This window comes from Orcinus orca, chromosome X, assembly GCF_937001465.1.
Source record: "Orcinus orca chromosome X, mOrcOrc1.1, whole genome shotgun sequence".
In the NCBI taxonomy this organism is placed as follows: Eukaryota; Metazoa; Chordata; class Mammalia; order Artiodactyla; family Delphinidae; genus Orcinus; species Orcinus orca.
The window spans coordinates 1,160,978-1,174,075 of NC_064580.1; the positions used below are offsets into that span (position 1 = coordinate 1,160,978).

Sequence of the window (13,098 nt, forward strand, 5' to 3'; positions counted from 1 at the left end):
GTCTGATTCTCACTGTCTCCATTTCAGCCGTGCGCTTTCAGTGATGCCCCTAGATGGGTCTCCCTGTTTCCGCTTGTGTGTTAACAGACTCCACTGTGCCCCCCTCAAGTGCATACGTTGGAGCCCTAACCCCCAAAGAGACTGTATTTGGAGATGGGGCTTTTAGGGAAGTAATGATGGTGAAATGAGGTCATAACGGCAGAGCCTTGATCCCATAGAACTCCTGTCCTTACAAGAGGAGGGGGGCACACCAGAGTGCTGTCTCTGTCTCTCCCTCCCCCTCCCTCCCCCTCCCTCCCCCTCCCTCCCCTCCCTCCCCCTCCCCCTCCCTCCCCCTCCCTCCCTCTCCCTTGCCCCCTCCCTCCCTCCCTCCCTCTCCCTCTCCCCTCCCCTCCCCCTCACTCCCTCTCCCTCCCTCCCTCTCCCTCTCTCCCCCTCCCCTCTCCCTCCCCTCCCCCTCTCCCCCTCTCCCGCTCCTCCATGGGAGGACACAGCAAGAAGATAGCCGATAGCCATCTACAAGCCAGGTAGAGAAATCTCACCAGCAGCCAACCCTGCTGGCTCCTGAATCCTAGGCTTCCAGGCTCCTGGACCGTGAGAAAATCCATTTGTGTTGAAGCCGCCCATCTGTGGTCCTCTATGATGACAGTCCTAGCAGATAACACAGTGTCTCTCTTTGTCCACTGCTCTCATAAAAGCCAGAGTATCTTATAAAAATATAAATGAAAATAGGTCGGGCTTCCCTGGTGGCGCAGTGGTTGAGAGTCCACCTGCTGATGCAGGGGACGCGGGTTCGTGCCCTGGTCTGGGAAGATCCCATGTGCCACAGAGCGGCTGGGCCTGTGAGCCATGGCCGCTGAGCCTGTGCGTCCAGAGGCTGTGCTCTGCAATGGGAGAGGCCACAACACTGAGAGGCCTGCGTACTGCAAAAAAAAAAAAAAAAGGGGGGGTCATTTGTGTATGTTCTGTTATATAGCTAGAATATCCCAGGATAAATATTGCAGGTCGAATATAATCTAAGTCTTCAGCACAGCCTCCAAGGTTTTATATGACCCGCTTCCCAATCTTTTCTCCAACTTTACCTTCTACGCGTCTTCTGTGTTCACACAAGCATCCTCCTGTCACCGGAGTTCTTCCACATGTGTCCGAGAGTCCCACGGCACGTTCAGTCGCTTGATCACAGACACAGTGGTGCAGAACAGGTCTAATGGACTTTCCTGAGCCCATCAGCGGAATCCTTATCTGTATTTTTCTGTCTTTATCACTCAGCTGTTTGCAGCACGGACGTGCATACTGGGTGTTTCCTCAATCCTTACTTTAGTTCAAGATTTCAAGCAAGAAGAGACCATCACACTGGCAGGCTTCTAGGTGCTGGGACACAGCAGTGATCAAGACAGACAAAAGCATCAACTCAAAGAGCCTATAAGGTAAAAGTAACCCTTAGAGCATCAGAAAGGTAACAAGCAGAATGGAGAAGAATAAATCTGCAACAAGGGTGGGAGGGAGACTACAGATGGCCGTGAACGTGGTCAGAATCAGTCTGCCTGTGAAGGTGACTTTTGGCAAATTTGAAGGAGGTAAGAGGGGAAGCCATGGGGATGTCTAGGGGGAAAATTCCAGGAGGAGGGGACCACAAGGGTGTAGACCCTGAGGATGAACATACAAGGTTAACTGGAAGAGCAGGAAGGACACTGGAATGGAGTGAGCCAGGGAGAGAGGGTGGGGCGGGGGGAGGAAGAGACCAGCCAGTGCACTGTCTATAGGTCAGGGAAGAATGGTGGGGTTTTTTGTTTCTTTTCCGGTATAGTTTATTACAGTATATCGAGTAGTTTTCTGTGCTGTACAGTAGGACCTCGTTGTGTGTGTATCCTATATAAACTAGTTTGCATCTGCTAATCCCACACTCCCAATTCTTCCCTCCCTCACCCCGCTCCCTCTAGGCTGATCTCTATGTCTGTGAGTCTGTTTCTGTTTTTTTGTTTTGTTTTGTTTTGTTTGTTAAATTTTTATTTATTTATTTATTTTTGCTGTGTTGGGTCTTCGTCTCCATGCGAGGGCTTTCTCTAGTTGCGGCAAGTGGGGGCCACTCTTCATCGCGGTGCGCGGGCCTCTCACTGTTGCGGCCTCTGTTGCGGAGCACAGGCTCCAGACGCGCAGGCTCAGTAGTTGTGGCTCACGGACCTAGTTGTTCCGTGGCATGTGGGATCTTCCCAGACCAGGGCTCGAACCCGTGTCCCCTGCATCAGCAGGCAGATTCTCAACCACTGCGCCACCAGGGAAGCCCCTGTTTCTGTTTTGCACATAAGTTCATTTGTATCTTTTTATTTTTGATTCCACATATAAGCGATACCATATGGTATTTGTCTTTCTCTGTCTTACTTCACTCAGTATGATCATCTCTGGGTCCACCCATGTTGCTGCCAATGGCATGGTTTCATTCTTTTTCATGGCTCAGTAATATTCCCCTGTGTGTATAGGTAGCACATCTTCTTTATCCGTTCCTCTGTCGATGGGCACTTAGGTTGCTTCCACGTCTCAGCTGTTGTAAACAGTCTGTAACGGGGTCTCCAGAAGGACTCCCTAGGAACGTGGCCACACAGCTGGGGGCACTCGGGTGAGTCCACGATTTAAAACTCAAGCTGTGGAAGGTAGTTTTCAGGGCGGTGGGAGGGTCCTCTGTGGGTCCGGCTGTGCTACCCTCTCTACTTGGGACTCACAGGGGATTCCGTGTGGATGTCTGTCCTCACCTGTGGTTCAGTTGTACAGGTTTCCCTTTAGAAACTGTGCCTGCACATTGCAGATGTGGTGGCGGGCATGCTGCTTCTCAGGCACCTGTGGAATGCGGACACTGCTGGCATCCCCCTCGGTCTGCCCCCTGCCCTTCCCACAGGGCCGCCCCACTTGTCACGACCATCAGCTGTACCCCAGTGGCCGTGCTGAGCGTGGGGAGAGTGCTTACGGCTGGTGGGCAGGCCTCTGGTTTCCATCACCCACCACCTGCCTCTGCTGGACGCCTGCCCGGATGGTGGGAACACATTGCTAGCGGTGCAATTCCATACTTTAATGCTTTCTTTTTTTCATTTTATCTAAGGGTCTTTTTAATAGGCAATGAGGCCAAAACAGATGATGAAAGATAAGGGGTGTGTTTTTACCCATTTTTTGTGTACAGCAGTATCATCAGGAGCAGGGCCACAGGTGGGATGACAAAGGATCCCACCCCCAGATACCGTCTCAAAAGAAAGCATAAATGCAAACAAAATCCTCAAGGAAAGTTGTTCATTTGGACAGTGCCTTAAACACACACTTTTTTTTTTTTTACATGAAAATTACAATTAAAAAAATATATATTTTAGGGGCTTCCCTGGTGGCGCAGTGGTTGAGAGTCCGCCTGCTGATGCAGGGGACACGGGTTCGTGCCCCGGTCCAGGAAGATCCCATGTCGGCTGGGCCCGTGAGCCATGGCCGCTGAGCCTGCGTGTCCAGAGCCTGTGCTCCGCAACGGGAGAGGCCACAACAGTGAGAGGCCTGCGTACTGCGAAAAAAAATATATATATATGTGTGTGTATATATATATATATTTTATACTGTAGTATAGTTGATTTACAGTGGTGTTATTTTCAGGTGTACAGCAAAGTGATTCAGTTATACATATTCATGTATCGCTTTTTTTTTAAGATTTAATTTATTTTTGGCTGTGTTGGGTCCTTGTTGCTACGCACGGGCTTTCTCTAGTTGCCGCGAGCGGGACTACTCTTCATTGCAGTGCACGGGCTCTAGGTGCGCGGGCTTCAGTAGTTGCAGCACGTGGGCTCAGTAGTTGTGGCGCACGGGCTTAGTTGCTCCGAGGCATGTGGGATCTTCCCGGACCAGGGCTTGAACCCGTGTCCCCTGCATTGGCAGGCAGATTCTTATCCACTGCGCCACCAGGGAAGTAAGTCCCTCATGTATCTATCCTTTTTCAAATTCTTTTCCCATATAGGTTGTTACAGAGTGCTGAGTAGAGTTCCCTGTGCTATATACAGTAGGATCTTGTTGTTTGTCTATTTTATGTATAGTACTGTGTATATGTCAATCCAAACTCCTAATTTATCCCTCCCCCCTTTCCCCTTTGGTAACCGTAAATTTATCCCTCCCTCCTTTCCCCTTTGGTAACCATAAGTGTGTTTTCTATGTCTGTGAGTCTGTTTCTATTTTGTACATAGATTCACTTGTATTATTTTTTAGATTCCACATATAAGTGACATCACATGGTGTCTTTCTCTGTCTGACTTACTTCAGTTAGTATGATCATCTCTAGGTCCATCCATGTTGCTGCCAATGGCACTATTTCATTCTTTTTCATGGCCGAGTAATATTCCATTGTATACATGAACCACCTCTTCTTTACCCATTCCTCTCTCGGTGGTGGTTTAGTTTGCTTCCACGTCTTGGCTGTTGTAAACAGCAACAGCGCAGATTTTTTACGTAAAAGTGAAAGAACTGCTTGTGCGTATCTTCACCCATCTGACTCATGCAGGAAAGGAATGAAAACGATTAGGCCCCTTTGGTTTTCTGTTCACGTTTACTGAGACGTAATTGTTTTCAGTAAAAGCAGCCCTTTCAGGTGGACAGGTGGGTGAGTGTTGAGCCCTGTGCACGGTTGTGGAATCAGCACCACTGCTGAGTTGTGTACATTTCCACGCTCTCCCGTCATTTTGTTGCCGACATGGTTCCTCCACGGCCAGCCCCTGGCAACCATTGTTCTGCTTCCTGCTTTAACAGCCCTCTTTCTGAAAAACAGATTTTCCTTTTTCATTAGATGTTCCTATTGTTCTTAACACGTCGCTAGCTTTCTAGTATTTATGTGAATTATTATTTATTGTCCTTTTCCTAAGTAGCACACTGGGGAAAAGGAGAACAATTTATGCAGGAAATTGGAGTTCCCTGAAGATCTGGGTAACCCCATGGAAGTGTACCCCATTTGTGTTGGGGTGAGACAAAGGTGAGACCCACTTCCTCACCCACAGAAATCAATTCCCAACGTCTAGATTTCAGGTAGCTTAGCAGCTGTGGTGTTTGATGGGGGAGGGAACGTCGTTAGTGACAGGCCAAGTTCAGGAAGGAAGAGGTTTATAGTTATTACGAAATAGTGGCTCTGTTCGCTGTGCTGTACAATATATCCATGTAGCTTATTTTTTTTTTTTTTTCATGTAGCTTATTTTTTACCTAGTACTTTGTACCTCTTACTCTGCTTCCCCTATAATGCCCCCCTCCCCCCCCCCCACTGGGAACCACTCGTTTCTTCTCTAGATCTGGGAGTCTGTTTCTTTTTTGTTATATTCACTACTTGGTTGTATTTTTTAGATTCCACATAATATGTGAGACCCTATGGTGTTTGTCTTTCTCCACCTGACATTTCACTTTGGAGGGAGCTATTGGAGCTTCCATAACGGTGAGAGATTGCAGAATCCATTGGCCCCATCACGCTGCTCAGGGAGAGAACGCCAGGGTCAGACCTCAGGGACCATCTTCATGCAGCGTCAGGGGAGGACGGGGGTCCAGAGGCAGGAGAAAGGAAGGAGCAGCTGATAGTTTTTTTTTGGCAGTATGCGGGCCTCACTGCTGCAGCCTGACCCGTTGTGGAGCACAGGCTCTGGAGGTGCAGGCTCAGCGGCCATGTCTTACGGGCCCAGCTGCTCTGCAGCATGTGGGATCTTCCCGGACCGGGGCACGAACCCACGTCTCCTGCATTGGCAGGCGGACTCTCAACCACTGTGCCACCAGGGAAGCCCGGCTGATAGGCGAGTGAAGAGGTTACTGTGGATATGGAAATCCAGGGCGAGGCTGCTCTGCTGTTGCAGAGGCTGGCATGGAGCAGCACAGGTGGGACTTGAGTGATGTCCTCCCTGGTGAGGTGACAGGTGAGGAGGGCAGAGGTGACGGAGGGGAACCGGGTGGCACCCGGATGGGGGGGGTTCTGTCCCCAAAGCGGGGGCCACAGTGGGCAGCCTCGGGGACATGGAGGAGGTGGGGACTGCACTTCCCCAGGGAAGGGAGTCAGTGTGTGCATCCAGGCGCAAGGGAAAGTTTAAAGACAATGGAAACAAGCTAGGTAGCCAACAGGACGTCCATTAAATTGTGTATAATATATATTATACAGTTATTATACTGCTATATTATGTATATTATATATAACATACATCATAATATAGATTATGTACAATGAACACATAATACACAATATAGATTATGTATAAAGTATATTGTAGTATAGTAATATATACTAGTATATACTAGTATTAATATATACTAGTACATTGTAATATATATACTACTATATAACAGTATATATTATATACTAATTTTTGTATATAATATAAATGTATCATATCTAGTATTTAAGGTTATACCATCTAATTTTTGGTACATTAAATTGTATAGTATATTTCATATACATGTTAGATTTTACATTATATACTGTGTGTTACATATTGTATACAATTACATGTCAGTCATTTGTTAGAGTGTATATTATATATTCTGTTATATAATATATATGTCTATACATTATATTCATATATACACATTATATATTAATATATGCCTATATATATAATACATGTTTATACATTATATATACACCTATTGTGTATTAAGATATACTCATATAATGTATAATATATGCAATTACACCGATTATATTTTATACTATATATTACAACTTAAAAATTATACCTTGGGCTTCCCTGGTGGTGCAGTGGTTGAGAGTCCGCCTGCCGATGCAGGGGACACGGGTTCGTGCCCCGGTCCAGGAAGATCCCACATGCTGCGGAGCTGCTGGGCCCGTGAGCCATGGCCGCTGAGCCTGTGCTCCACAACGGGAGAGGCCACAAGGTACTCGTGTGCCTCAAAAAAAAAAAATACCTTAACTGTCATGCTGTCAAATGTTATACGTTTTATGTTCTATATGCGTGTTGTATATTATAAATCATATTGTATGTGTATCATATATTATTGCCATATTTATAATACTTATAATGTTTATATTTGTTAGATCCACACACATAATACAGGGTAGTGCAGACATGAATATTACCTTCTTCGAGGCTGCTTCCCTTCAGACTCAAGACATCACTTTCCTTAAGACTCCCTCCTCGGGACCTGTCCCTGGAGACCGTCCTGATGGACCGGCTGGACGCTCTTGTGTCACAGTGAGTTAGATCACACCCACCTTCAAGGGGAGGGGCACAAGATTCAGACAACATCACAGCCTAATTTCAGATGTTCATCCACCCTAAGGATAGGAGGAAATGAGAAACTGGAGATGCTCAGCGGACAGTCTATCACCTTCATCATCATGTCCATTCCGGGGATCCGTCCACGCAGCTTTTCATGCTTCCTGAAGCCCTTCACTGATGACCCTATGCCTCCCTACAGTGCTTGGTGAGGTGGACATCCATCCTCGTGGACCCTGAGCCAGCCTGCAGGCCTGAACTCTCCACATCTGTGGATGAGCTGAGCCTCCTCGTGGAAGGGAGAAGAAAAGGAAGGGACAATTCTGGGCACCAACTTCCCCCAAATCCTGGAGCTCCAGGTCTGCAACCTCAGCAAGTACCCTCTGAACTACCCTGACCCCCATGGGCTGAATAGTGACACATGGCCCCAGGGAGGGAGGAGCCAGTTGCTAAGTAGACCATCCTGTGGGGACAGCGTCTGTGCTTCTGTTCATTCCAGACCCCTTCCTGTTCTAGCATTCAGAATCTGATCATAAATCCACCCTCCCTTGTGTGGTTGGACCGGTAGAGCCATAGTAACCCCACTTAACTGTTTTTCCCCTCGGGTCCATTTTTATCATCCCCATCCTGTGCTCTGGATCAGTATTTTCTACAATCTCGGGGTCTCCAAGGAATGACCTGTAAGCAGCATCTTGGGAAACCCACCCCCAATAATGCCCTCCCAGGAACCGTTACCGTGGGTCCAAAGAGCTGGTTTCTCCTGGGGTCCATATTTACGTCGGGATAACACAGGCATCTCCTCTGTTCTGTGGTTATGAGATGTTGTCAGGAAGGGTCGACCACGTACGCTGAGCTGTGACACGCTGTTTCATTGTTCTAGTTATGATTTCACGTCCCTGGTGACTCATCAGGATCCCATAAATCTCAGGCAATCAGAGCAGGGAAGGTTTGTGATGGACACTGCATCCTTGACTTATTAAAGGGTGTCAGCGCTGCCCTGACGTCCTCGAGTGGCACTGCTTCCTGCGTTCGAGTCCCTTGGTTCTTTCAAGAAAATATCGGAGAATCCGTATTAGATAGTGTCATTGCTGGATTTTTTCTACCCCCAAACAGCTGAGGGCACTTACCAGGTAGGTCATGACACTAATCCTCTAATTATTTTGCCTTATTAACTCATGTCCTTGATTATTAGCACCTGACCAGGCTGGGCTGAGTTGCCTTTTAAGCGATGGCTGTTTTCAATGATACCGGGAGACAGATGGTCTGTTCGAAGAAGGTAATGGCTTTACAGTATTTCTCAGAGATTCCCCAGTAGAAATCACTTGGTGTTTCCATCAGACGGTCGCAGCATGTACTTAGCTGACTCAGATTCCCCTGGGAAGTGGTCTGCTCCTCCTCTCCTGGAGAGAGACAGGAACTGGCAGGTCCTCACCTTGTCGGTGACAGTGACGCAAATATGGAGGTCCCATCTCCATCACTAACCACCTTGCAGGCAAGCTTCCCATCGTGCAGAAAAAGTAAAGAGGCGAGTGACTTGCAGAAGGGTGCACAGAGGCAGGAGGGGGATGGAGCCTGGCGCTCACAGGCACAAAGGGGAAAGCACCTTTCTCTTGGGCTGGAAAGGCTTGAGGGTGGGCTGCCTCTTCTGCGACCCGAGATCTGAAGGTTGGACGTGGCAATTGCATTCCTGTTGCAGTGCAGAACCCCTGCCTGGACAAAGCAGCGATTCGGCCTCAGCTGCCTTGACCTTGGGGCAAGGCTCCTGGCTGTGCATTCTTTTTCAGGCATTATTCATGGAGAGCCTGGCTGGGTGGCTGAAGAAGACCCAGAAGTGATGAGAAGAGGCCGTTCAGGAGCCCACACTGTCTCTACTGTGATGAAGTAAAACCACGTTGTCTACGCAGGTGCACAAACCATTTGCTTCAGACGGAAGGGGTGCAGCGCTGGAGCCATCAGCATTAGAGGGTAATGGTTAACTATCTCCTTACTGTGTCCCCGGAACGTAAGCCATGGTGCATCTGAATCCCTGCGCCGTGTTCCACATGCCAGGATCTTGGCAACGAGAGAGGAACCCTGCAGAGGCGTGGGGTCGCGCCTGACACGGCAACCCCCTCCCTCCCTCTGCTTCTCACGGATCGAGCCGGATGGGGCAGCAGGTAGAGATACTGCTCCTTTGGAAGGTGAGCCGGAGACACTTGAGCCCTTCTTTCCCGGAGTTTGCAGTCTCTTAGGGAGATGAAAATCAATAGGTTGAAAAACAGATCTTTCTCTCTACGTTACTTCTCATCTGTCCTAGTCATCTAATCTTCATAAGTCGTTGTTTCGCTGAAAGTGTCAGCTATCCCCCTGCTTAACATCCTTGGATTCTGTCTGAGTTTCTTGTGGCTACTCTAAGAACCGAGGACTTGGTAGCTTAAAAGAACAAAATGTGCTGTCTTACCGTTTTAAAACCCAAAGCTCTAAACTCAAGGGATCCTGCAGGCTGGTTTCTTCTCGAGGCTCCAGGGGAGAATCTATTTCCTTCCTCTTTCCACCTTCTGGAGGCGTCTGCCATCCTGAGCTTGTGGCCCCTTCCTTGATCATCAAAACGAGCAGCTCAGCATCTTGTAACCAAATACTCCTCTGACGTCCTCTTTACAGGTGACCCATGTGATGACCACTGGACCACCTGTAAAACCCAGGTCACCTGTGCATCTCAAGGTGCTTAGCAGGACCACATCTGCCAACTCCCTTTTGCTACGTAAGTTCACATATTCACAACGTTCGGGTATTAGAACATGGACATCTTTGGGGACGTTACTCAGCTGACCACAGCAGGCGTCTCAGCACTGATGCCTTACACTCTTCTGTGCTCTCAGCTCTGGACTTGTTTCAGCTCTGGACTTGTTGGTGGATTCCCCCAATCTTCCTCAGTTCTTATACTGTTTTAATGTATCTTTAAATAACAGAGGCCAGAAATAGACCCACACACCTATGGTCAATTAATATTTGACAAAGGACACAAGAATACACAATGGGAAAAAGTCTCTTCAGCAAGTGGTGCTGGGAAAGTTGGAGACATGCATGTAAATCAATGAAGTTAGAACACACGTGCTCCCACCACACACAAGAACATAGGCAAAACATTCTCACAAATCATACCAATCCTTAGATCAGTCTCCCAAGGCAACAGAAACATAAACAAACGGGACCTAATCAAACTTACAAGCTTTTGCACAGCAAAAGAAACCATGAACAGACTATAGAATGGGAGAAAATATTTGCAAGCAATGCAACCGATGAAGGCTTAATTTCCAAAATCTACAAATAAACAACCCAATCGAAAAATGGGCAGAGAGCTAAATAGACATTTCTTCAAAGACATACACATGGCAAACAGACACATGAAAGGGTGCTCAACATCTCTAATTATTAGAGAAATGCACATCAAAGTACAGTGAGGTATCACCTCACACAGGTCAGAATGCCCATCATCAAAAAGTCTACAAATAATATATGCTGGGGAGGGGGTGAAGGAAAGGGAACCCTCCTGCACTGGGGGTGGGAACGTAAGTTGGTGCAGCCACTGGAGAACAGTACAGAGGTTCCTCCAAAAAACTACAAATAGAACTACCATACGTCCCAGCAATCCCATTACTGGGCATATACCCCAAGGAAACCATAATTCAAAGACACATGCACGCCAGTGTTTATAGCAGCACTGTTTACGATAGCCAGGTCATGGTAGCAACCTCTGTCCATCAGCAGATGAATGGATAAGAAGATGTGGTACATACATTACTAATGCCATTGGCAGCAACATGGATGGACCTAGAGATTATCATACTAAACGAAGTCAGACAAAGACAAATACCACCTGATATCACTTATATGTGGAACCTGAAAAATAATACACATGAACTTATTTATGAAGCAGAAACAGACTCACAGACATAGAAAACAAATGCATGGTTACCAAAGGGGAAGGGCGGGGGAAGGATAAATTAGGAGTTTGGGATTAACATACACACACTACTATATATAAAATAGAGGAACATAAAATAGAGGAAAACGAGGACCTACTGTGTAACACAGAGAACTCAGTATTTTGTAATAACCTAAATGGGAAAAGAATATGTACATGGATAACTGAATCACTATGCTGTATACCTGAAACTAACAATGTTGTAGATGAACTATATTCCAATAAAAATTTAAAAAGTGGATTGCAGAGTAACTTACAGCAGCAGATTCTCATCTCTCTGATCAGGGAAGCAACAGGTGATCCATTAAATGGGTGAGGAGAGGGGGAGAGTATGGTGGGTGTTCTGATCGCATGCACTCCATCCCTGTCCACCCCTGGCCCCGTCTTGCAGGTCAGCTGAGACCCTCCACCAAAACCCACTTCTCCCAGGGGACTTCCCTGCTGGTCCACTGGTTAAGACTTCACCTTTCAGCGCAGGGGTGTGTGGGAGCTGAGATGCCACATGCCTCACAGCCAAAAAACTGAAACATAAATAGTTAATCAAATCCAGGAAGCACAGAGGTTCCCGTTCAGGACAGCTCCAAGGAGAAACACACCAAGACACATATTAATCAAACTATCAAAAATTAAATACAAAGAAAAAAATATTAAAAGCAAGGGGAAAACAACAAAGGGAATCCCTATAAGGTTAACAGCTCGTTTCTCAGCAGAAACTCTACAAGTCAGAAGGGAGTGGCATGATATATTTAAAATGATGAAAGGGAAATTACTCTACCCAGCAAGGATCTCATTCAGATTGGATGGAGAAATCAAAAGCTTTACAGACAAGCAAAAGCTAAGAGAAATTAGCACCACCTAACCAGCTCTACAATAAATACTAAAGGAACTTCTCTAAGTGGGAAACACAAGAGAAGAAAAGGACCTACACACCTACACAAACAAACCCATAACAATTAAGAAAATGGTAATAGGAACATACATATATGGATTAAATGCTCCAACCAAAAGACACAGGCTCACTGAATGGACACAAAACCCATATATATGCTGTCTACAAGAGACCCACTTCAGACCTACGGACACAAACAGACTGAAAATGAGGGGATGGAGTAGCAATTCTCATATCAGACAAAATAGACTTTAAAATAAAGATTACAAGAGTTAAGGAAGGACACTACATAATGATCAAGGGATCAATCCAAGAAGAAGATACAACAATTATATATGCACCCAACACAGGAGCACCTCAGTACATAAAGCAACTGCTAACAGCTATAAAAGAGGAAATTGACAGTAACACAATAATAGTGGGGAGCTTAACACCTCACTTACACCAATGGACAGATCATCCAAACAGAAAATTAATAAGGAAACAAAAGCTTAAATGACACAATAGAGCAGATGTAACTGGTATTTATAGGACATTCCATCCAAAGACAGCAGATTACACTTTCTTCTCAAGTGCACATGGAACATTCTCCAGGACAGATCAAATGCACATGGAACATTCTCCAGGACAGATCACATCTTGGGTCACAAATCAAGCCTCAGAAAATTTAAGCAAATTGAAATCATATCAAACATCTTTTCTGACCACAACACTCTGAGACTGGAAATCAATTACAGGAAAAAAACTGTAAAAACCCCAAATACATGGAGGCTAAACAGTGCACTACTAAATAACCAAAAGATCACTGAAGAAATCAAAGAAGAAATTTAAAACTACCTAGAAACAAATGACAATGAAAACACGATGATCCAGAACCTATGGGATGCAGAAAAAGCAGTTCTAAGAGGGAAATTTATAGCTATACAAGCCTACCTCAAGAAACAAGAAACATCTCAAACAATCTAACCTTACACCTAAAGGAACTAGAGAAAGAAGAACAAACAAAACCCAAAGTTAGTAGAAGGAAAGAA

At 46.2% G+C, this 13,098-nt stretch overlaps 2 long non-coding RNA genes across 3 annotated transcripts; one reads left to right on the forward strand and one right to left on the reverse strand.

The window, feature by feature from the left end:
- Positions 1 to 455: 455 nt before the first annotated feature.
- On the reverse strand, positions 456 to 10,319 carry LOC117199749 (uncharacterized). 2 transcript variants are annotated; one of them, XR_007474863.1, is made up of 9 exons: positions 9,655 to 10,319; positions 8,342 to 9,440; positions 7,950 to 8,258; positions 7,076 to 7,273; positions 4,274 to 4,769; positions 2,748 to 2,832; positions 2,380 to 2,580; positions 1,083 to 1,420; positions 456 to 923 (listed from the first exon to the last, which is right to left on the reverse strand). It is a non-coding gene; the product is annotated as an uncharacterized LOC117199749 (long non-coding RNA). The 2 variants fall into 2 exon arrangements; XR_007474862.1 differs by lacking the exons at positions 2,380 to 2,580; positions 2,748 to 2,832.
- Positions 2,291 to 4,462, forward strand: LOC125963088 (uncharacterized). The gene is made up of 2 exons (XR_007474881.1): positions 2,291 to 2,403; positions 4,298 to 4,462. It is a non-coding gene; the product is annotated as an uncharacterized LOC125963088 (long non-coding RNA).
- Positions 10,320 to 13,098: the final 2,779 nt, after the last annotated feature.